Source organism: Schistocerca americana, chromosome X (assembly GCF_021461395.2).
Source record: "Schistocerca americana isolate TAMUIC-IGC-003095 chromosome X, iqSchAmer2.1, whole genome shotgun sequence".
Taxonomy (NCBI): domain Eukaryota; kingdom Metazoa; phylum Arthropoda; class Insecta; order Orthoptera; family Acrididae; genus Schistocerca; species Schistocerca americana.
Window position 1 is genome coordinate 1,456,793 of NC_060130.1, and position 24,488 is coordinate 1,481,280.

Below are 24,488 nucleotides of genomic sequence, written 5' to 3' on the forward strand. Positions count from 1 at the left end.
GGTGCCCGAGGCAGCAATATCCCCTTGTAGACAAGTCGTCTAGAGGACGACGTATTGAATCTCGACGCAATTTGAGTGTTCTATGGTCATTAGGAGGCGCTGAACGTTACAATTAACTATCGTTTTTGCGTCGGATTCGAAAATCTAGACTCACAGGAGACGGACCACATGGTGCCCGAGGCAGCAATATCCCGATGGAGACCAGTCGGCGGGAGGTCGATGTATTGGATCTCGACACAATTCAGTGTTCCATCGTCATTAGGAGGCCCATAACGTTACAATTAAATAACGGTTTTGCGTCGGATTCGAAAATCTAGATTCACAGGAGCAAGACCATTAGGTACCAAAGGCAGCAATTGACCCATGGAGACAAGTCGGCTGGACGACGATGCATTGAATCTCGACGCAATTTGAGTGTTCCACCGTCATTAGGAGGTCCTGAACGTTACAATTAACTATCAGTTTTGCGTCGGATTCGAAATTCTAGACTCACAGGAGAAGGACTATATAGTGCCCAAGGCAGCAATATCCCCTTGGAGACAAGTCGGCTGGAGGACGATGTATTGAATCTCGACGCAATTAGAGTGTTCCGTCATCAATAGGAGGCTCTGAACGTTACAATTAGCAGTCCGTTTTGCGTCAGATTCGAATATCTGGACTCACAGGAGAACGAAGATAAGGTGAACGAGGTAGCAGTAGACCCATGGAGACAAGTCGGCTGGAGGACGATGTATTGAATTTCGACGCAATTTGAGTGTTCCATCGTCATTAGGAGACTATGAACGTTACAATTAACCTACTGTTTTGCGTCGGATTCGAAAATCTAGACTCACAGGAGGCGGACCATAAGGTGCACGAGGCAGCAATATCCCCTTGGAGACAAGTCGGCTGGAGGACGATGTATTGAATCTCGACGCAATTTGAGTGTTCTATCGTCATTAGGAGGCGCTGAACGTTACAATTGACTATCACTTATGCGTCGGATCCGAAAATCTAGACTCACAGGAGAACGACCATAAGGTGCCCGAGGCAGCAATTGACCCTTGGAGACAAGTCGGCTGGAGGACGTTGTATTGAATCGCGACACAATTTGAGTGTTCCATCGTCATTAGGAATAACTGAACGTTAAAATTAACCATCAGTTTTGCGTTGGATTCGAAATTCTAGACTCACAGGAGAAGGACTATATGGTGCCCGAGGCAGTAATATCCCATTGGAGACAAGTCGGTTGGAAGACGATGTATTGAATCTCGACGCAATTAGAGTGTTCCATCATCATTAAGAGGCTCTGAACGTTACAATTAGCAGACCGTTTTGCGTCGGATTCGAATATCTGGACTCACAGGAGAACGACCATAAGGTGACCGAGGTAGCAGCAGACCCTTGTAGACAAGTCGGCTGGAGGACGATGTATTGAATCTCGACGCAATTTGAGTGTTCCGCCGTAATTAGGAGGCCCTGAACATTACAATTAACTGTCAGTTTCGCGTCGGATTCGAAAATCTAGACTCACAGGAGCAAGACCATTAGGTGCCACAGGCAGCAATTGACCCTTGGAGACAAGTCGGCTGGAGGACGATGCATTGAATCGCGACGCAATTTGAGTGTTCCATCGTCATTAGGAGGCGCTGAACGTTAAAATTAACCATCAGTTTTGCGTCGGATTCGAAAATCTAGACTCACAGGAGACGGAGCATAAGGTGACTGAGACAGCAATATCCCTTTGGAGACAAGTAGGCTGAATCTCGACGCAATTTGAGTGTTCCATCGTCATAAGGAGGCTCTGAACGTTACAATTAGCAGTCCGTTTTGCGTCGGATTCGAATATCTGGACCTACAGGAGACGGACCATATGGTGCCCGAGGCAGCAATATCCCCTTGGAGACAAGTCGGCTGGAGGACGATGTATTGAGATCGCGACGCAATTTGAGAGTTCCATCGTCATTAGGAGGCCCTGAACGTTACAATTGGCAGTCCGTTTTGCGTCGGATTCGAATATGTGGACCTACAGGAGGCGGACCATAAGGTGCCCGAGGCAGTTATATCCCCTTGGAGACAAGTCGGCTGGAGGACGATGTATTGAATCTCGACGCAGTTTGAGTGTTCCTTTGTCATTAGGAGGCCCTGAACGTTACAATTAACTATCACTTTTGCGTCGGATTCGAAAATCTGGACTCACAGGAGACGGAGCATAAGGTGCCCGAGACAGCAGTAACCCTTTGGAGACAGGTCGGCTGGAGGACGATGTATTGAGTCTCGACGCAATTTGAGTGTTCCATCGTCATTAGGAGGTCGTGAACGTTGCAATTAACCATCAGTTTTGCGTCGGATACGAAATTCTAGACTCACAGGAGAATGACCATATGGTGCCCAAGGCAGCAATATCACCTTGGAGACAAGTCGGCTGGAGGACGATGTATTGAATCTCGACGCAATTAGAGTGTTCCATCATCATTAGGAGGCTCTGAACGTTAGAATTAGCAGTCCGTTTTGCGTCGGATTCTTATATCTGGACTCTCAGGAGAACGAAGATAATGTGAACGAGGTAGCAGTAGACCTATGGAGACAAGTCGGTTGGAGGACGATGTATTGAATCTCCACGCAATTTGAGTGTTCCATCGTCATTAGGCGGCCCCGAACGTTACAACTAACTATCAGTTATGTGTCGGAATCGAAAATGTAGACTCACAGGAGAACGACCATAAGGTGCCCGAGGCAGCAATGGACGCTTGGAGACAAGTCGACTGAAGGACGATGTATTGAATTTCGACGCTATTTCAGTGTTCCATCGTCATTAGGAGGCCCTAAACGTTACAATTAACTATCAGTTTTGCGTCGGATTCGAAAATGTAGACTCAGAGGAGAACAACCATAAGGTGCCCGAGGCAGCAATAGACCGTTGGAGACAAGTCGGCTGAATGACGATGTATTGAATCTTGATGCGATTTGAGTGTTCCATCGTCATTAGGTGGCTCTGAACGTTACAATTGGCAGTGCGTTTTGCGTCGGATTCGAATATCTGGACCTACAGGAGACGGACCATATGGTGCCCGAGGCAGCCATATCCCCTTGGTGACAAGTCGACTGGAGGGCGATCTATTGAATCTCGACGCAATTTGAGTGTTCCATCGTCATTAGGAGGCCATGAACGTTATAAGTAACCATCTGTTTTGCGTCGGATTCGAAAATCTAGACTCACAGGATAACGACCATAAGGTGCCCGAAGCAGCAATTGACCCTTGGAGACAAGTCGGCTGGATGACGATGTATTGGATCACGACGCAATTTGAGTGTTCCATCGTCATTAGGAGGCCCTGGACATTACAATTAACTATCAGTTTCGCGTCGGATTCGAAAATCTACACTCACAGGAGACGGACCACATGGTGCCCGAGGCAGCAATATCCCATTGTAGGCAAGTCAGCTGGAGGACGATGTATTGAATCTTGTCGCAATTTGACTGTTCCATCGTCATTAGAAGGCCATGAACGTTACAATTAACTATCAGTTTTGCGTCGGATTCGAAAATCTAGACTCACAGGAGGCGGACCATAAGGAGCCCGAGGCAGCAATATCCCCTTGTAGTCAAGTCGTCTAGAGGACGACGTATTGAATCTCGACGCAGTTTGAGTGTTCCATCGTCACTAGGAGGCCCTGAACGTTACAACTAACTATCAGTTATGTGTCGGAATCAAAAATGTAGACTCAGAGGAGAACGACCATAAGGTGCCCGAGGCAGCAAAAGACCGTTGGAGACAAGTCGGCTGAATGACGATGTATTCAATCACGATGCAATTTGTGTCTTCCATCGTCATTAGGAGGCCCTGAACGTTACAATTAACCATCAGTTTTGCGTCGGATTCAAAAATCTAGACTCACAGGAGAAGGAGCATAAGGTGCCCGAGACAGCAATAATCCTTTGGAGACTAGTCGGCTGGAGGACGATGTATTGAATCTCGACGCAATTAGAGTGTTCCATCATCATTAGGAGGCTCTGACCGTTACAATTAGCAGTCCGTTTTGTGTCGGATTCGAATATCTGGACTCACAGGAGAACGAAGATAAGGTGACCGAGGTAGCAGTAGACCCATGGAGACAAGTCGGCTGGAGGACGATGTATTGAATCTCGACGCAATTTGAGTATTCCATCGTCATTAAGAGGCCCTGAACGTTACAATTAACTATCAATTATGTGTCGGAATGGAAAATGTAGACTCAGAGGAGAACGACCATAAGGTGCCCGATGCAGCAATAGACCGTTGGAGACAAGTCGGCTGTGTGACGATGTATTGAATCTTGATGCAATTTGAGTGTTCCATCGTCATTTGGAGGCTCTGAACGTTACAATTGGCAGTCCGTTTTGCGTCGGATTCGAATATCTGGACCTACAGGAGACGGACCATATGGTGCCCGAGGCAGCAATATCCCCTTGGTGACAAGTCGATTGGAGGACGATCTATTGAATCTCGACGCAATTTGAGTGTTCCATCGTCATTAGGAGGTCCTGAACGCTACATTTAACTATCAGTTTTGCGTCGGATTCGAAAATCTAGACTCTTAGGAGGCGGACCATAAGGTGCCCGAGGCAGCAATATCCCCTTGTAGACAAGTCGTCTAGAGGACGACGTATTGAATCTCGACGCAATTTGAGTGTCCTATGGTCATTAGGAGGCGCTGAACGTTACAATTAACTATCGTTTTTGCGTCTGATTCGAAAATCTAGACTCACAGGAGACGGACCACATGGTGCCCGAGGCAGCAATATCCCGTTGGAGACAAGTCGGCGGGAGGTCGATGTATTGGATCTCGACGCAATTGAGTGATCCATCGTCATTAGGAGGCCCTTAACGTTACAATTAAATATCAGTTTTGCGTCGGATTCGAAAATCTAGATTAACAGGAGCAAGACCATTAGGTGCCAAGGGCAGCAATTGACCCTTGGAGACAAGTCGGCTGGAGGACGATGTATTGAATCTCGACGCAATTAGAGTGTTCCATCATCATTAGGAGGCTCTGAACGTTACAATTAGCAGTCGGTTTTGTGTCGGATTCGAATATCTGGACTCACTGGAGAACGAAGATAAGGTAACCGAGGTAGCAGTAGACCCATGGAGACAAGTCGGCTGGAGGACGATGTATTGAATCTCGACGCAATTTGAGTGTTCCATCGTCATTAAAAGGCCCCGAACGTTACAATTGACTATCAATTATGTGTCGGAATGGAAAATGTAGACTCAGAAGAGAACGACCATAAGGTGCCCGATGCAGCAATAGACCGTTGGAGACAAGTCGGCTGTATGACGATGTATTGAATCTTGATGCAATTTGAGTGTTCCATCGTCATTTGGAGGCTCTGAACGTTACAATTGGCAGTCCGTTTTGCGTCGGATTCGAATATCTGGACCTACAGGAGACGGACCATATGGTGCCCGAGGCAGCAATATCCCCTTGGTGACAAGTCGATTGGAGGACGATCTATTGAATCTCGACGCAATTTGAGTGTTCCATCGTCATTAGGAGGTCCTGAACGCTACATTTAACTATCAGTTTTGCGTCGGATTCGAAAATCTAGACTCTTAGGAGGCGGACCATAAGGTGCCCGAGGCAGCAATATCCCCTTGTAGACAAGTCGTCTAGAGGACGACGTATTGAATCTCGACGCAATTTGAGTGTCCTATGGTCATTAGGAGGCGCTGAACGTTACAATTAACTATCGTTTTTGCGTCTGATTCGAAAGTTTAGACTCACAGGAGACGGACCACATGGTGCCCGAGGCAGCAATATCCCGTTGGAGACAAGTCGGCGAGAGGTCGATGTATTGGATCTCGACGCAATTGAGTGATCCATCGTCATTAGGAGGCCCTTAACGTTACAATTAAATATCAGTTTTGCGTCGGATTCGAAAATCTAGATTAACAGGAGCAAGACCATTAGGTGCCAAAGGCAGCAATTGACCCTTGGAGACAAGTCGGCTGGAGGACGATGTATTGAATTTCGACGCAATTTCAGTGTTCCATCGTCATTAGGAGGCCTTGAACGTTACAAATAACTATCAGTTATGTGTCGGAATCGAAAATGGTGACTCACAGGAGGACGACCATAAGGTGAACGAGGGAGCAATGGACGCTCGGAGACAAGTCGGCTGAAGGACGATGTATTGAATTTCGACGCTATTTCAGTGTTCCATCGTCATTAGGAGGCCCTGAATATTACAATTAACTATCAGCTTTGCGTCGGATTCGAAAATGTAGACTCAGAGGAGAACGACCATAAGGTGCCCGAGGCAGCAATAGAGCGTTGGAGACAAGTCGGCTGAATGACGATGTACTGAATCTCGATGCAATTTGTGTGTTCCACCGTCATTAGGAGGCCCTGAACGTTACAACTAACTATCAGTTATGTGTCGGTATCGAAAATGTAGACTCACAGGAGAACGACCATAAGGTGCCCGAGGCAGCAATGGACGCTTGGAGACAAGTCGGCTGAAGGACGATGTATTGAATTTCGACGCTATTTCAGTGTTCCATCGTCATTAGGAGGCCCTGAACGTTACAACTGGCAGTCCGTTTTGCGTCGGATTCGAATATCTGGACCCACAGGAGACGGAACATATGGTGCACGAGGCAGCCATATCCCCTTGGTGCCAAGTCGACTGGAGGGCAATCTATTGAATCTCGACGCAATTTGGGTGTTCTATCGTCATTAGGAGGCCATGAACGTTATAATTTACCATCTGTTTTGCGTCGGATTCGAAAATCTAGACTCACAGGATAACGACAATAAAGTGCCCGAAGCAGCAATTGACCCTAGGAGACAAGTCGGCTGGAGGACGACGTATTGGATCACGACGCAATTTGAGTGTTCCATCGACATTAGGAGGCCATGAACGTTACAATTAACTATCAGTTTCGCGTCGGATTCGAAAATCTACACTCACAGGAGACGGACCACATGGTGCCCGAGGCAGCAATATCCCATTGAAGACAACTCAGCTGTTGGACGATGTATTGAATCTCGACGCAATTTGAGTGTTCCATCGTCATTAGAAGGCCATGAACGTTACAATTAACTATCAGTTTTGCGTCAGATTCGAAAATCTAGACTCACGGGAGGCGGACCATAAGGTGCCCGAGGCAGCAATATCCCCTTGTAGACAAGTCGTCTAGAGGACGACGTATTGAATCTCGTCGCAATTGAGTGTTCCATCGTCGTTAGGAGGCCCTGAACGTTACAATTAACTATCAGTTATGTGTCCGATTCCAAAATATAGACTCATAGGAGAACGACCATAAGGTGCCCGAGTCAGCAATGTACGCTTGGAGACAAGTCGGCTGAAGGACGATGTATTGAAATTCGACGCTATTTCAGTGTTCCATCGTCATTAGGAGGCCCTGAACGTTACAATTAACTATCAGTTTTGCGCCGGATTCGAAAATATAGACTCAGAGTAGAACGACCATAAGGTGCCCGAGGCAGCAATAGACCGTTGGAGACTAGTCGGCTGAATGACGATGTATTGAATCTTGATGCAATTTGAGTGTTCCATCGTCATTAGGAGGCTCTGAACGTTACAATTGGCAGTCCGTTTTGCGTCGGATTCGAATATCTGGACCTACAGGAGACGGACCATATGGTGCCCGAGGCAGCAATATCCCCTTGGTGACAAGTCGATTGGAGGACGATGTATTGAATTTCGACGCAATTTGAGTGTTCCATCGTCATAAGGAGGCCATGAACGTTACAATTAACCAACTGTCTTGCGTCGGATTCGAAAATCTAGACTCACAGGAGACGGAGCATAAGGTGACGGAGACAGCAATATCCCTTTGGAGACAAGTAGGCTGAATCTTGACGCAATTTGAGTGTTCCATCGTCATCAGGAGGTCCTGAACGTTACAATTAGCTATCAGTTTTGCGTCGGATTCGAAATTCTAGACTCACAGGAGAAGGATAATATGGTGCCCAAGGCAGCAATATCCCCTTGGAGACAAGTCAGCTGGAGGAAGATGTATTGAATCTCGACGCCATTTGAGTGTTCCATCGTCATCAGGAGGCCCTGAACGTTACAATGAACTATCAGTTATGTGTCGGATTCGAAGATATAGACTCATAGGAGAACGACCATAAGGTGCCCGAGTCAGCAATGGACGCTTGGAGACAAGTCGGCTTAAGGACGATGTATTGAATCTCGACGCTATTTCAGTGTTCCATCGTCATTAGGAAACCCTGAACGTTACAACTAACTATCAGCAATGTGTCGGAATCGAAAATATAGACTCACAGGAGAACGACCATAAGGTGCCCGAGGCAGCAATGGACGCTTGGAGACAAGTCGGCTGAAGGACGATGTATTGAATTTCGACGCTATTTCAGGGTTCCATTGTCATTAGGAGGCCCTGATTGTTACAATTAGCGGTCCGTTTTGCGTCGGATTCGAATATCTGGACCTACAGGAGAGGGACCATATGGTGTCCGAGGCAGCAATATCCCCTTGGAAACAAGTCGGCTGGAGGACGATGTATTGAATTTCGACGCTATTTCAGTGTTCCATCGTCATTAGGAGGCCCTGAACGTTACAATTAACTATCAGTTTTGCGTCGGATTCGAAAATGTAGACTCACAGAGGAACGACAATAATGTGCCCGAGGCAGCAATAGACCGTTGGAGACAAGTCGGCTGAATGACGATGTATTGAATCTTGATGCAATGTGAGTGTTCCATCGTCATTAGGAGGCTCTGAACGTTACAATTGGCAGTCCGTTTGGCGTCGAATTCGAATATCTGTACCTACAGCAGACGGACCATATGGTGCCCGAGGCAGCAATATCCCCTTGGTGACAAGTCGACTGGAGGACGATCTATTGAATCTCGACGCAATTTGAGTGTTCCATCGTCATTAGGAGGCCCTGAACGTTGCAATTAACTATAGGTTTTGCCTCGGATTCGAAATTATAGACTCACAGATGACGGACCATATGGTGCCCGAGGCAGTAATATCCCCTTGGAGACTAGTCAGCTGGAGGACGACGTATTGAATCTCGACGCAATTTGAGTGTTCTATCGCCATTAGGAGGCCCTGAACATTACAATTAACCATCAGTTTTGCGTCGGATTCGAAAATGTAGACTCACAGGAGACGGAGCATAAGGTGCCCGAGGCAGCATTATCCCCTTGGAGACAAGTCGGCTGGAGGACGATGTATTGAGATCGCGACGCAATTTGAGAGTTCCATCGTCATTAGGAGGCCCTGAACATTACAATTAACCATCAGTTTTGCGTGGGATTCGAAAATGTAGACTCACAGGAGACGGACCATAAGGTGCCCGAGACAGCAATAACCATTTGGAGACAAGTCGGCTGGAGGACGATGTATTGATTCTCGTTGCAATGTGAGTGTTCCAACGTCATTAAGAGGTCCTGAACGTTACAATTAACTATCAGTTTTGCGTCGGATTCGAATATCTGGACTCACAGGAGAACGAAGATAAGGTGAACGAGGTTGCAGTAGACCCATGGAGACTAGTCGGCTGGAGGACGATGTATTGAATCTCGACGCAAATTGAGTGTTCCATCGTCATTATGTGGCCCTGAACGTTACTACTAACTATCAGTTATGTGTCGGAATCGAAAATGTAGACACACAGGAGAACGACCATAAGGTGCCCGAATCAGCAATGGACGCTTGGAGACAAGTTGGCTGAAGAACGATGTATTGAATTTCGACGCTATTTCAGTGTTCCATCGTCATTTGGAAGCCCTGAACGTTACAATTAACTATCAGTTTTGCGCAGGATTCGAAAATGTAGACTCAGGGTAGAACGACCATAAGGTGCCCGAGGCAGCAATAGACCGTTGGAGACAAGTCGGCTGAATGACGATGTATTGAATCTTCTTGCAAGTTGAGTGTTCCATCGTCATTATGAGGCCACGAACGTTACAATTAAACAACTGTTTTGCGTCGGATTCGAAAATCAAGACTCACAGGAGGCGGACCATAAGGTGCACGAGGCAGTAATATCCCCTTGGAGACAAGACGGCTGGAGGACGATGTGTTGAATCTCGACCCAATTTGAGTGTTCTATCGTCATTAGGAGGCGCTGAACGTTACAATTAACTATCACTTATGCGTCGGATCCGGAAATCTAGACTCACAGGACAACGACCATAAGGTGCCCGAGGCAGCAATAGACCCTTGGAGACAAGTCGGCTGGAGGACGATGTATTGAATCTCGACGCAATTTGAGTGTTCCTTTGTCATTAGGAGGCCCTGAACGTTACAATTAACTATCACTTTTGCGTCGGATTCGAAAATCTAGACTCACAGGAGACGGACCACATGGTGCCCGAGGCAGCAATATCCCGTTGGAGACAAGTCGGCTGGAGGACGATGAATTGAATCTCGACGCAATTTGAGTGTTCCATCGTCATTATGAGGCCCTTAACGTTTCAATTGAATATCAGTTTTGCGTCGGATTCGAAAATCTAGTTTCACAGGAGCAAGACTATTAGGTGCCAAAGGCAGCAATTGACCCTTGGAGACAAGTCGGCTGGAGGACGATCTATTGAATCGCGACGCAATTTGAGTGTTCCATCGTCATTAGGAGGCCCTGAATGTTACAATTAACCATCAGTTTTGCGTCGTATTCGAAAATCTAGACTCAATAATCACTTTCTGAATATAGCAGGTGAACTAAACAGAAACCTAGTCCCAACAGGGAATCATATAGCGCTCTTAGAAAAAAGTGTTCCGAGACTGTTACCTGAAATGCTCCTCCATGATACTGACAAGAGGGAGATTGAGTTAATAATTAAATCACTAAAGACCAAGAACTCTCATGGATATGACGGGGTATCTAGCAGAATACTGAAGTATTGTTCCACGTATATTAGCTCAGTACTTAGCCATATCTGTAACTTTTCCTTTAGCAGTGGTCGGTTTCCTGACCGATTAAAGTACTCGGTAGTGAAGCCACTTTATAAAAAGGGAGACAGGGATAATGTTGACAATTATAGACCTATTTCTATGCCATCGGTGTTTGCTAAAGTTATCGAGAGGCTTGTATATACAAGGTTACTGCAGCATTTAAATTCACATAATTTGCTGTCAAATGTACAGTTTGGTTTTAGAAATGGCTTAACAACTGAAAATGCTATATTCTCTTTTCTCTGTGAGGTTTTGGACGGATTAAATAAAAGGTTGAGAACGTTAGGTGTTTTCTTTGATTTAACGAAGGCTTTTGACTGTGTTGACCACAAAATATTACTGCAGAAGTTGGAACATTATGGAGTAAGGGGAGTAGCTTACAATTGGTTCGCCTCCTACTTTAAGAACAGAAAGCAGAAGGTAATCCTCCGCAATATTGAGAGTGGTAATGATGTTCAGTCCCAATGGGGCACTGTTAAATGGGGCGTTCCCCAAGGGTCGGTGCTGGGGCCACTGCTGTTCCTTATTTATGTAAATGATATGCCTTCTAGTATTACAGGTGATTCAAAAATATTTCTGTTTGCTGATGACACCACCTTGGTAGTGAAAGATCTTGTGTGTAATATTGAAACATTATCAAATAATGTAGTTCATGAAGTAAGTTCGTGGCTTGTGGAAAATAATTTGATGCTAAATCACAGTAAGACTCAGTTTTTACAGTTTCTAACCCACAATTCAACAAGAACTGACATTTTAATCAGACAGAATGGGCATGTTATAAGCGAGACGGAACAGTTCAAGTTCCTAGGCGTACGGATAGATAGTAAGCTGTTGTGGAAAGCCCATGTTCAGGATCTTGTTCAGAAACTAAATGCCGCTTTATTTACCATTAGAACAGTATCTGAAATAAGTGACATTTCAACACGAAAAGTAGTATACTTCGCATATTTTCATACGCTTATGTCATATGGTATTATTTTTTGGGGTAATTCTTCTGATTCAAAAAGGGTATTTTTGGCTCAAAAACGGGCTGTTCGAGCTATGTATGGTGTAAGTTCGAAAACCTCTTGTCGACCCCTATTCAATAGTCTGGGAATTTTGACATTGCCCTCACAGTATGTATTTTCTTTAATGTCGTTTGTTGTTAGCAATATTAGTTTATTCCCAAGAGTTAGCAGCTTTCACTCAGTTAATACTAGGCAGAAATCAAATCTGCATGTGGAATGCACTTCCTTGACTCTTGTGCAGAAAGGAGTGCAGTATTCTGCTGCATCCATTTTCAATAAGCTACCACAAGAACTCAAAAATCTTAGCAGTAGCCCAAACACTTTTAAGTCTAAACTGAAGAGTTTCCTCATGGCTCACTCCTTCTATTCTGTCGAGGAGCTCCTGGAAGAGATAAAAAATTAAGCAAATTCCAGTGTTACATTCTTGATTTTCTTTATTTAAACTAACGACTTGTTTCATTTTATCTGTTTCTACAATCGTGTTATAATTTCATGTATTGACTCGTTCCACGACCATGGAGACTTCTCCTAAATGTGGTCCCACGGAACAATAAATAAATAAATAAATAAATAAATAAACAGGAGCAAGACCATTAGGTGCCAGAGGCAGCAATTGACCCTTGGAGACATGTCGGCTGGAGGACGATGCATTGAATCGCGACGCTTTTTGAGTGTTCCATCGTCAATAGGAGGCGCTGAACGTTACAATTAACCATCAGTTTTGCGTCGGATTCGAAAATCTAGACTCACAGGAGACGGAGCATAAGGTGACGGAGACAGCAATATCCCTTTGGAGACAAGTAGGCTGAATCTCGACGCAATTTGAGTGTTCCATCGTCATCAGGATGTCCTGAACGTTACAATTAACTATCAGTTTTGCGAAGGATTCGAAATTCTAGACTAACAGGAGAAGGACTATATGGTGCCCAAGGCAGCAATATCCCCTTGGAGACAAGTCAGCTGGAGGACGATGTATTGTATCTCGAACCAATTTGAGTGTTCCATCGTCATGAGGAGGCCCTGAACGTTACAATTAACTATCAGTTTTGCGTCGGATTCGAAATTCGCGACTCAATGGAGAAGGACTATATCGTGCCCAAGGCAGCAATATCCCCTTGGAGACAAGTCGGCTGGAGGACGATGTATTGAATCTCGACGCAATTTCAGTGTTCCATCGTCATTAGGAGGCCATGAACGTTACAATTAACCATCAGTTTTGCGTCGGATACGAAAATCTAGACTCGCAGGAGAACGACCATAAGGTGAGCGAGGTAGCAATAGACCCATGGAGACAAGTCGGCTGGAGGACGACGTATTGAATCTCGACGCAATTTGAGTGTTCCATCGTCATTAGGAGGCCATGAACGATACAATTAACTATCAGTTTTGCGTCGAATTCGAAAATCTAGACTCACAGGAGGCGAACCGTAAGCTGCCCGAGAAAGCAAGATCCCCTTGTAGACAAGTCGTCTGGAGGACGACGTATTGAATCTCGACGCAATTTGAGTGTTCTATCATCATTAGGAGGCGCTGGACGTTACAATTAACTATCAGTTATGCGTCGGATTCGAAAATGTAGACTCGCAGGACAACCACCAAATGGTGCCGAGGCAGCATTAGACCCTTGGAAACAAGACTGCTGGAGGACGATGTATTGAATCTCGACGCAATTTGAGTGTTCCTTCGTCATTAGGAGGCCCTGAACGTTACAATTAACTATCACTTTTGCGTCGGATTCGAAAATCTAGACTCATAGGAGACGGACCACATGGTGCCCGAGGCAGCAATATTTCGTTGGAGACAAGTCGACGGGAGGTCGATGTATTGGATCTCGACGCAATTTGAGTGTTCCATCGTCATTTGGAGCCCTGAACGTTACAATTAACTACAAGTTTTGCGTCGGATTCGAAAATCTAGACTCACAGGAGACGGACCATACGGTGCCCGAGGCAGCAATATCCCCTTGGAGACAAGTCGGCTGGAGGACGATGTATTGCATCTCGACGCAATTTGAGTGTTCCATCGTCATTAGGAGGCCCTGAACGTTACAATTAAATGTCAGTTTCGCGTCGGAATCTAAAATCTAGACTCACAGGGGCAAGACCATTAGGTGCCAAAGGAAGCAATTGACCCTCTGAGACAAGTCTCCTGGAGGACGATATATTGAATCGCGACGCAATTTGGGTGTTCCATCGTCATTAGGAGGACCTGAACGTAAGAATTAAAAATCAGTTTTGCGTCGGATTCGAAAATCTAGACTCACAGGAGCAAGACCATTAGGTGCCAAAGGCAGCAATGGACCCTTGGAGACAAGTCGGCTGGAGGACGATGTATTGAATCGCGACGCTTTAGAGTGTTCCATGATCATTAGGAGGCTGTGAACGTTACAATTAGCAGTCCGTTTTGCGTCGGATTCGAATATCTGGCCCACAGGAGAACGAAGATAAGGTGAACGAAGTAGCAGTAGACCCATGGAGACAAGTCGGCTGGAGGACGATGTATTGAATCTCGACGCAATTTGAGTGTTCCATCGTCATTAGGAGGCCCTGAACGTTACAACTAACTAACAGTTATGTGTCGGAATCGAAAATGTAGACTCACAGGAGAACGACCATAAGGTGCCCGAGGCAGCAATGGACGCTTGGAGACAAATCGGCTGAAGGACGATCTATTGAATTTCGACGCTATTTCAGTGTTCCGTCGTCATTAGGAGGCCCTGAACGTTACAATTAACTATCAGTTTTGCGTCGGATTCGAAAATGTAGACTCAGAGTAGAACGACCATAATGTGCCCGAGGCAGCAATAGACCGTTTTAGACAAGTCGGCTGAATGACGATGTATTGAATTTTGATGCAATTTGAGTGTTCCATCGTCATTAGGAGGCTCTGAACGTTACAATTGGCAGTCCGTTTTGCGTCGGATTCGAATATCTGGACCTACAGGTGACGGACCATATGGTGCCCGAGGCAGCAATATCCCCTTGGTGACAAGTCGATTGGAGGACGATGTATTGAAACTCGAAGCAATTTGAGTGTTCCATCGTCATTCGTAGGCCATGAACGTTACAATTAACCAACTGTTTTGCGTCGGATTCGAAAATCTAGACTCACAGGAGGCTTACCATAAGGTGCACAAGGCAGTAATATCCCCTTGGAGACAAATCGGCTGGAGGACGATGTATTGAATCTCGACGCAATTTGAGTGTTCTATCGTCATTAGGATACGCTGAACGTTACAATTAACTATCACTTATGCGTCGGATCCGAAAATCTAGACTCACAGGAGGCGGACCATAAGCTGCCCGAGGCAGCAATATCCCTTTGTAGACAAGTCGGCTGGAGGACGGCGTATTGAATCTCGACGCAAGTTGAGTGTTCTATGGTCATTAGGAGGCGCTGAACGTTACAATTAACTGTCATTTTTGCGTCGGATTCGAAAATCTGGACTCACGGGAGACGGACCACATGGTGCCCGAGGTAGCAATATCCCATTGGAGACAAGTCGGCGGGTGGACGATGTATTTAATGTCGACGTAATTTGAGTATTCCATCGTCATTAGGAGGCCCTGAGCTATACAATTAACTACAGATTTTGCGTCGGATTCGAAATTCTAGACTCACAGGAGAAGGATTATATGGTGCCCAAGGCAGCAATATCCCCTTGGAGACAAGTCGGCTGGAGGACGATGTATTGAATCTCGACGCAATTAGAGTGTTCCGTCATCAATAGGAGGCTCTGAACGTTACAATTAGCAGTCCGTTTTGCGTCAGATTCGAATATCTGGACTCACAGGAGAACGAAGATAAGGTGATCGAGGTAGCAGTAGACCCATGGAGACAAGTCGGCTGGAGGACGATGTATTGAATTTCGACGCATTTTGAGTGATCCATCGTCATTAGGAGGCCCTGAACGTTACAACTAACTATTAGTTATGTGTCGGAATCGAAAATGTAGACTCACAGGAGGACGACCATAAGGTGCCCGAGGCAGCAATGGAGGCTCGGAGACAAGTCGGCTGAAGGACGATGTATTGAGTTTTGACGCTATTTCAGTGTTCCATCGTCATTAGGAGGCCCAGAACGTTACAATTAACTATCAGTTTTGCGTCGGATTCGAAAATGTAGTCTCAGAGGAGAACGACCATAAGGTGCCCGAGGCAGCGATAGACCGTTGGAGACGAGTCGGCAGAATGACGATTTATTGAATCTTGATGCAATTTGTGTGTTCCATCGTCATTAGGAGGCTCTGAATGTTGCAATTGGCAATCCATTTTGCGTCGGATTCGAATATCTGGACCTACAGGAGACGGACCATATGGTGCCCGAGGTAGCAATATCCCCTTGGTGACAAGTCGATTGGAGGACGATGTATTGAATCTCGACGCAATTTGAGTGTTCCATCGTCATTAGGAGGCCATGAAAGTTACAATTAACCTACTGTTTTGCGTCGGATTCGAAAATCTAAACTCACAGGAGGCGGACCATAAGGTGCACGAGGCAGCAATATCCCCTTGGAGACAAGTCGGCTGGAGGACGATGTATTGAATCTCGACGCAATTTGAGTGTTCCATCGTCATTAGAAGGCCATGAACGTTAAAATTAACTATCAGTTTTGCGTCGGATTCGAAAATCTAGACTCACAGGAGGCGGACCATAAGGTGCCCGAGGCAGCAATATCCCCTTGTAGTCAAGTCGTCTAGAGGACGACGTATTGAATCTCGACGCAATTTGAGTGTTCCATCGTCACTAGGAGGCCCTGAACGTTACAACTAACTATCAGTTATGTGTCGGAATCGAAAATGTAGACTCAGAGGAGAATGACCATAAGGTGCCCGAGGCAGCAAAAGACCGTTGGAGACAAGTCGGCTGAATGACGATGTATTCAATCTAGATGCAATTTGTGTGTTCCATCGTCATTAGGAGGCCCTGAATGTTACAATTGGCAATCCAATTTGCGTCGGATTCGAATATCTGGACCTACAGGAGACGGACCATATGGTGCCCGAGGCAGCAATATCCCCTTGGTGACACGTCGATTGGAGGACGATGTATTGAGATCTCGACGCAATTTGAGTGTTCCATCGTCATTAGGAGGCCATGAACGTTACAATTAACCATCAGTTTTGCGTCGGATTCAAAAATCTAGACTCACAGGAGACGGAGCATATGGTGCCCGAGACAGCAATAACCCTTTGGAGACTAGTCGGCTGGAGGACGATGTATTGAATCTCGACGCAATTAGTTTGTTCCATCATCATTAGGAAGCTCTGAACGTTACAATTAGCAGTCCGTTTTGTGTCGGATTCGAATATCTGGACTCACAGGAGAACGAAGATAAGGTGACCGAGGTAGCAGTAGACCCATGGAGACAAGTCGGCTGGAGGACGATGTATTGAATCTCGACGCAATTTGAGTGTTCCATCGTCATTAAGAGGCCCTGAACGTTACAATTAACTATCAATTATGTGTCGGAATCGAAAATGTAGACTCAGAGGAGAACGACCATAAGGTGCCCGATGCAGCAATAGACCGTTGGAGACAAGTCGGCTGTATGACGATGTATTGAATCTTGATGCAATTTGAGTGTTCCATCGTCATTAGGAGGCTCTGAACGTTACAATTGGCAGTCCGTTTTGCGTCGGATTCGAATATCTGGACCTACAGGAGACGGACCATATGGTGCCCGAGGCAGCAATATCCCCTTGGTGACAAGTCGATTGGAGGACGATCTATTGAATCTCGACGCAATTTGAGTGTTCCATCGTCATTAGGAGGTCCTGAACGTTACATTTAACTATCAGTTTTGCGTCGGATTCGAAAATCTAGACTCATAGGAGGCGGACCATAAGGTGCCCGAGGCAGCAATATCTTCTTGTAGACAAGTCGTCTAGAGGACGACGTATTGAATCTCGACGCAATTTGAGTGTTCTATGGTCATTAGGAGGCGCTGAACGTTACAATTAACTATCGTTTTTGCGTCTGATTCGAAAATCTAGACTCACAGGAGACGGACCACATGGTGCCCGAGGCAGCAATATCCCGTTGGAGACAAGTCGGCGGGAGGTCGATGTATTGGATCTCGACGCAATTGAGTGATCCATCGTCATTAGGAGGCCCTTAACGTTACAATTAAATATCAGTTTTGCGTCGGATTCGAAAATCTAGATTTACAGGAGCAAGACCATTAGGTGCCAAAGGCAGCAATTGACCCTTGGAGAGAAGTCGGCTGGAGGACGATGTATTGAATCTCGACGCAATTTGAGTGTTCCATCGTCATTAGGCGGTCCTGAACGTTACAATTAACTATCAGTTTTGCGTCGGATTCGAAATTCTACACTCACAGGAGAAGGACTATATGGTGCCCAAGGCAGCAATATCCCCTTGGAGACAAGTCGGCTGGAGGACAGTGTATTGAATCTCGACGCAATTAGAGTGTTCCGACATCATTAGGAGGCTCTGAACGATACAATTAGCAGTCAGTTTTGCGTCGGATTCGAATATTTGGACTCACAGGAGAACGAAGATAAGGTGAACGAGGTAGCAGTAGACCCATGGAGACAAGTCGGCTGGAGGACGATGTATTGAATTTCGACGCAATTTGAGTGTTCCATCGTCATTAGGAGGCCCTGTACGTTACAACTAACTATCAGTTATGTGTCGGAATCGAAAATGTAGACTCACAGGAGGACGACCTTAAGGTGGACGAGGCAGCAATAGACGCTCGGAGACAAGTCGGCTGAAGGACGATGTATTGAATTTCGACGCTATTTCAGTGTTCCATCGTCATTAGGAGGCCCTGAATATTACAATTAACTATCAGTTTTGCGTCGGATTCGAAAATGTAGACTCAGAGGAGAACGACCATAAGGTGCCCGAGGCAGCAATAGAGCGTTGGAGACAATTCGTCTGAATGACGATGTATTGAATCTTGATGCAATTTGTGTGTTCCATCGTCATTAGGAGGCTCTGAATGTTACAACTGGCAATTGATTTTGCGTCGGATTCGAATATCTGGACCTACAGGAGGCGGACCATATGGTGCCCGAGGCAGCAATATCCCCTTGGTGACAAGTCGATTGGAGGACGATGTATTGAATCTCGACGCAATAATTGCGTTTCATCGTCATTAGGAGGCCATGAACGTTACAATTAACCTACTGTTTTGCGTCGTATTCGAAAATCTAGACTCACAGGAGGCGGACCATGAGGTGCACGAGGCAGCAATATCCCTTTGAAGACAAGTAAGCTGGAGGACTACACACTGAATATCGACGCATTTGAGTGTTCTATCGCCATTAGGAGGCCCTGATCGTTACAATTAACTATTAGTGTTGCGTCGGATTCGAAAATGTAGACTCACAGGAGGCGGACCATAAGGTGCCCGAGGCAGTAATATCCCCTTAGAGACAAGTCGGCTGGAGGACGATGTATTGAATGTCGACGCAATTTGAATGTTCCTTTGTCATTAGGATTCCCTGAACGTTACAATTAACTATCACTTTTGCGTCGGATTCGAAAATCTAGACTCACAGGAGACGGACCACATGGTGCCCGAGGCAGCAATATCCCGTTGGAGACAAGTCGGTTGGAGGACGATGTATTGAATCTCGACGCAATTTGAGTGTTCCATCGTCATTAGGAGGCCCTTTACGTTTCAATTAAATATCAGTTTTGCGTCAGATTCGAAAATCTATACTCACAGGTACAAGACCATTAGGTGCCAAAGGCAGCAATTGACCCTTGGAGACTAGTCGGCAGGAGGACGATGTAATGTATCGCGACGCAATTTGAGTGTTCCATTGTCATTAGGAGGCCCTGAACATTACAATTAACTATCAGTTTCGCGTCGGATTCGAAAATCTAGACTCACAGGAGACGGACCACATGGTGCCCGAGGCAGCAATATCCCGTTGGAGACAAGTCGGCGGAAGGGTCAAAGTATTGGATCTCGACGCAACTGAGTGTTCCATCGTCATTAGGAGGCCGTGAACGTAACAATTAACTACAAGTATTGCGTCGGATTCAAAAATCTATACTCACAGGAGACGGACCATATGGTGCCCGAGGCAGCAATATCCCCTTGGAGACAAGTCGGCTGGAGGACGATGTATTGAGATCGCGACGCAATTTGAGAGTTCCGTCGTCATTAGGAGGCCCTGAATATTACAATTAACCATCAGTTTTGCGTCGGATTCGAAAATCTAGACTCACAGGAGACGGAGCATATTGTGCCCGAGACAGCAATAACCCTTTGGAGACTAGTGGGCTGGAGGACGATGTATTGAATCTCGACGCAATTTGAGTGTTCCATCGTCATTAGGAGGTCCTGAACGTTACATTTAACTATCAGTTTTGCGTCGGATTCGAAAAACTAGACTCATAGGAGGCGGACCGTAAGGTGCCCAAGGCAGCAATATCCCCTTGTAGACAAGTCGTCTAGAGGACGACGTATTGAATCTCGACGCAATTTGAGTGTTCTATGGTCATTAGGAGGCGCTGAACGTTACAATTAACTATCGTTTTTGCGTCGGATTCGAAAATCTAGACTCACAGGAGACGGACCACATGGTGCCCGAGGCAGCAATATCCCCTTGGTGACAAGTCGATTGGAGGACGATGTATTGAATCTCGACGCAATATTTGTGTTCCATCGTCATTAGGAGGCCATGAACGTTACAATTAACCTACTGTTTTGCGTCGGATTCGAAAATCTAGACTCACAGGAGGCGGACCATAAGGTGCACGAGGCAGCAATATCCCTTTGGAGACAAGTCGGCTGGAGGACGATGTATTGAATCTCGACACAATTTGAGTGTTCTATCTTCATTAGGAGGCGCTGAACGTTACAATTAACTATCACTTATGCGTCGGATCCGAAAATCTAGACTCACAGGAGACGGACCACATGGTGCCCGAGCCAGCAATATCCCGTTGGAGACAAGTCGGTTGGAGGACGATGTATTGAATCTCGACGCAATTTGAGTGTTCCATCGTCATTAGGTGGCCCTTAACGTTTCAATTAAATATCAGTTTTGCGTCAGATTCGAAAATCTAGTCTCACAGGAACAAGAGCATTAGGTGCCAAAGGCAGCAATTGACCCTTGGAGACAAGTCGGCTGGAGGACGATGTAATGAATCGCGACGCAATTTGAGTATTCCATCGTCATTAGGTGGCCCTGAATGTTACAATTAACTATCAGTTTTGCGTCGGATTCGAAAATTTAGACTCACAGGAGCAAGAAAATTAGGTGCCAAAGGCAGCAATTGACCCTTGGAGACAAGTCGGCTGGAGGACGATGCATTGAATCGCAACGCAATTTGAGTGTTCCATCGTCATTAGGAGGCGCTGAACGTTACAATTAACCATCAGTTTAGCGTCGGATTCGAAATTCTAGACCCACAGGAGAAGGACTATATGGTGCATAAGGCAGTAGCATCCCCTTGGAGACAAATCCGCTGGAGGACGATGTATTGAATCTCGACGCAATTTGAGTGTTCCATCGTCATGAGGAGGCCCTGAACGTTACAATTAACTATCAGTTATGTGTCCGATTCCAAAATATAGACTCATAGGAGAACGACCATAAGGTGCCCGAGTCAGCAATGGACGCTTGGAGACAAGTCGGCTGAAGGACGATGTATTGAATCTCGACGCTATTTCAGTGCTCCATCATCATTAGGAAGCCCTGAACGTTACAATTAACTATCAGTTTGCGTCGGATTGGATAATGTAGACTCAGAGGAGAACGACCATAAGGTGCCCGAGGCAGCAATAGACCTTTGGAGACAAGTCAGCTGAATGACGATGTATTGAATCTTGATTCAATTTGAGTGTTCCATCGTCATTAGAAGGCTCTGAACGTTACAATTAGCTGTCCGTTTTGCGTCGGATTCGAATATCTGGACCTACAGGAGACGGACCATATGGTGCCCGAGGCAGCAATATCCCCTTGGAGACAAGTCGGCTGGAGGACGATGTATTGAATCTCGAAGCAATTTGAGTGTTCCTTTGTCATTAGGAGGCCCTGAACGTTACAATTAACTATCACTTTTGCGTCGGATTCGAAAATCTAGACTCACAGGAGACGGAGCATAAGGTGCCCGAGACAGCAACAACCATTTGGAGACAAGTCGGCTGGAGGACAATGTATTGAATCTCGACGCAATTTGAGTGTTCCATCGTCATTAGGAGGTCGTGAACGTTACAATTAACTATCAGTTTTGCGTCGGATTCGAAATTCTAGACTCACAGGAGAATGACTATATGGCGCAGAAGGCAGCAATATCCCCTTGGAGACAAGTCGGCTGGAGGACGATGTATTGAATCTCGACGCAATTAGAGTGTTCCATCATCATTAGGAGGCTCTGAACGTTAGAATTAGCAGTCCGTTTTGCGTCGGATTTGAATATCTGGACTCACAGGACATCGAAGATAAGGTGAACGAGGTAGCAGTAGACCAATGGAGACAAGGCGGCTGGAGGACGATGTATTGAATCTCGACGCAATTTGAGTGTTCCATCGTCATTAGGAGGCCCTGAACGTTACAACTAACTATCAGTTATGTGTCGGAATCGAAAATGTAGGCTCGCAGGAGAACGACCATAAGGTGCCCGAGGCAGCAATAGACCCTTGGAGACAAGTCGATTGGAGGACGATGTATTGAATCTCGACGCAATTTGAGTGTTCTATCGTCATTAGGAGGCGCTGAACGTTACAATTAACTATCACTTATGCGTCGGATCCGAAAATCTAGACTCACAGGAGGCGGACCATAAGCTGCCTGAGGCAGCAATATCCCTTTGTAGACAAGTCGGCTGGAGGACGACGTATTGAATCTCGACGCAATTTGAGTGTTCTATCGTCATTAGGAGGCGCTGAACGTTACAATTAACTATCAGTTATGCGTCGGATCCGAAAATCTAGACTCACAGGACAACGACCATAAGGTGCCCGAGGCAGCAATAGACCCTTGGAGACAAGTTGGCTGGAGGACGATGTATTGAATCTCGACGCAATTTGAGTGTTCCTTTGTCATTAGGAAGCCCTGAACGTTACAATTAATTATCACTTTTGCGTCGGATTCAAAAATCTAGACACACAGGAGACGGTCCACATGGTGCGCGAGGCAGCAATATCCCGCTGAAGACAAGTCGGCTGGTGGACGATGTATTGAATCTTGACGCTATTTGAGTGTTCCATCGTTATTAGGAGGCCCTTAACGTTTCAATTAAATATCAGTTTTGCGTCGGATTCGAAAATCTAGACTCACAGGAGCAAGACCATTAGGTGCCAAAGGCAGCAATTGACCCTTGGAGACAAGTCGGCTGGAAGACGATATATTGAATCGCGACGCAATTTGAGTTTTCCATCGTCATTAGGAGGCCCTGAATGTTACAATTAACCATCAGTTTGGCGTCGGATTCGAAAATCTAGACTCACAGGAGCAAGACCATTAGGTGCCAAAGGCAGCAATTGATCCTTGGAGACAAGTCGGCTGGAGGACGTTGCATTGAATCGCGACGCAATTTGAGTGTTCCATCGTCATTAGGAGGCGCTGAACGTTACAATTAACCATCAGTTTTGCGTCGGATTCTAAAATCTAGTCTCACAGGAGACGGAGCATAAGGTGACGGAGACAGCAATACCCCTTTGGAGACAAGTAGGCTGAATCTCGACGCAATTTGAGTGTTCCATCGTCATCAGGAGGTCCTGAACGTTACAATTAACTATCAGTTTTGCGTCGGATTCGAAATTCTAGACTCACAGGAGAATGACTATATAGTGCCCAAGGCAGCAATATCACCTTGGAGACAAGTCGGCTGGAGGACGATGTATTGAATCTCGACGCAATTAGAGTGTTCAATCATCATTAGGAGGCTCTGAACGTTAGAATTAGCAGTCCGTTTTGCGTCGGATTCGAATATCTGGACTCACAGGAGAACGAAGATAAGGTGAACGAGGTAGCAGTAGACCCATGGAGTCAAGTCGGCTGGAGGACGATGTATTGAATCTCGACGCAATTTGAGTGTTCCATCGTCATTAGGAGGCCCTGAACGTTACAACTAACTATCAGTTATGTGTCGAAATCGAAAAAGTAGACTCACAGGAGAACGACCGTAAGGTGCCCGAGGCAGCAATGGACGCTTGGAGACAAGTCGGCTGAAGGACGATGTATTGAAATTCGACGCTATTTCAGTGTTCCATCGTCATTAGGAGGCCCTGAACGTTACAATTAACTATCAGTTTTGCGCCGGATTTGAAAATGTAGACTCAGAGTAGAACGACCATAAGGTGCCCGAGGCAGCAATAGACCGTTGGAGACAAGTCGGCTGAATGACGATGTATTGAATCCTGATGCAATTTGAGTGTTCCATCGTCATTAGGAGGCTCTGCACGTTACAATTGGCAGTCCGTTTTGCGTCGGATTCGAATATCTGGACCAACAGGAGACGGACCATATGGTGCCCGAGGCAGCCATATCCACTTGGTGACAAGTCGATTGGAGGACGATGCATTGAATTTCGACGCAATTTGAGTGTTCCATCGTCATTAGGAG